This window comes from Lolium rigidum, chromosome 5 (genome assembly GCF_022539505.1).
Source record: "Lolium rigidum isolate FL_2022 chromosome 5, APGP_CSIRO_Lrig_0.1, whole genome shotgun sequence".
NCBI lineage: Eukaryota > Viridiplantae > Streptophyta > Magnoliopsida > Poales > Poaceae > Lolium > Lolium rigidum.
This window is the reverse complement of record NC_061512.1, coordinates 180224139-180226106: the sequence shown is the minus strand read 5'-3', so window position 1 is coordinate 180226106 and position 1968 is coordinate 180224139. Positions and strand designations below refer to the sequence as shown.

At 52.5% G+C, this 1968-nt stretch overlaps 1 pseudogene; it reads left to right on the top strand.

Annotated features, from left to right (window-relative positions):
• Window positions 1-255: 255 nt before the first annotated feature.
• Window positions 256-1241, top strand: LOC124656775 (annotated as a pseudogene).
• Window positions 1242-1968: the final 727 nt, after the last annotated feature.

Genomic DNA, 1968 nt, shown 5'->3' with positions numbered 1-1968 from the left:
CGTGCGCCATCTGGCTGCTTTGCCGTGCGGGGATGCTTTGCCGAGCGCCGTGCTGGCTCTTTGCCGTGCGCTGTTTGTTTGCCGTGCGTCGCCCCGGAGCCACACGGCAAAGAATTCATTGCCGTGCGCGAGGCGCACGGCAAAGAACTTCCGCACGGCAAAGGGCGCTGGAAGCACACGGCAAAGACCCGTGCACGGCACTGAGCTTTTTTCCTGTAGTGATTCAGCCCATCGGCATCGGCAAGCTAGGGCACCATGGAGAAGGAGGCGCGGCCAAGCAAGAAGGCTCGTAGTTCCGTCGACTCCGCCGGCCTGACGGCGCTGGCCCTCCGCCTCGCCAATACGTTCTCCGAGGGGAAGAATATTATTTTCTCGCCGTTCTCCATCTTCACGGCGCTGGGCCTAGTGGCGGCTGGCGCTCCAGAACCCTTGAGGAGCTCCTCGACGTGCTTGGCGCATCGTCGCGCGAGGAGGTGGCGGAGATCGTGCGCGGCCTGGCGGAGAGCGCCCTCGCCACCGGCGGATCCGGGCCGCTGACCATCACGTTCGCGTGCAGCGTGTGGCATCAGGAAGGATTTGCACTGAAGACGGCCTACCGCGACGCCGCCGTCGAGTCCTACAAGGCGGAGGCACGAGCCGTCGACTTCCACGTACGTACATACGTGTGCATATATTATGCTGCGATCTCAACCTTAATCAGAATGTTGGTGTGAGTTGTGATCTCGATCGTTTCTCAGTTGATCTCCGTACTGCACGCAGGGAGATCCGGAGGGTTAAGGAAGGTAATCAACAATTGGGTTGCAGATGCCACGAACAAGCTCATCACGTCCGTTCTCCCTCCAGGGTCGGTGCACCCATACATCATGCTCGTGCTGGCCAACGCCATGTATTTCAAGGGGAAGTGGGAGGATCGCTTCCACCGGAGCCTCACAAAGGACGCCGACTTCTACCCTCTGGACGGCAGCCCCGTCAGGGTGCCTTTCATGACCGCCGGGAGGCTTCCCACTTCCGACACGGAGGACGAGTTCTGTCTAGAAGAAGAGGAGGAGGTCAAGTACTTCATTGCCTGCCATGACGGCTTCCAGGTGCTAAAGCTCCCTTACCAGGCGGTGAACGGCGGGAGGTACTCGATGTGTGTCTTCCTCCCCGGCGCACAAGATGGTCTGCCTAGCCTGGCCAGCGAGATGGCATCCAGCGGCGGCGCGTTTCTGTTCGACCACTTGCCCAGTAGCCGTGGTTGACCCAAAAATTGTTTCCATTGCACGATAGTGTTCAATGGGGTATTCAACAACGGGATATCAGATTTGTTGTTCTACAAAAAAAAATGCAAAAGTGAGTAACATACTATAGACAAAAAGAGAGCAACTGACTAACAAACTGAGTAAGATACTATAGATAAAAACTTACCATGCAATGCCCTGCATAGTGTTCATGCTAAGCCTAATAGTGCAAGTATCCTCATCCCATAGAGCTCCACTTAGATTTTTCAATTGAACTAGCCTGCCCCAAATGTTTCTCCACTTTTTAAGATGGTTACTAATCTGATCTCAGGTCAAATTGTCATTCAAAACCTTAGCACATTGGTTGTGATGGCAAGTCTTGAATCCACTTGATATTCATTACGCAGCTCACCAATAGCATGAAGGACGCGCCTAAAGTATACGCTGATTGTCCAGAATGATCTACCAAAATTGGTTTCAACAACCCTATTCCGAACGTTATGTTCAACGGTGTGCAAAAACATCGCCAATTGTTGCTCTACACTTACATGAACACTATCTTCTAGCAACTTGCGATCCCTCAATATGTTGCAAAACCGAAAGAAAGGAGCTTTTTCAAACCTCAACATATTTCTACATGTGACATCGCGTTGCCAAATTTTACTATTGAGATATTCAATACGTTGCCGATCCCTTTCATGCATTGGCCCATAGCTTATAGGCGCTCTTTTCTTCTTTTTATAGCCCG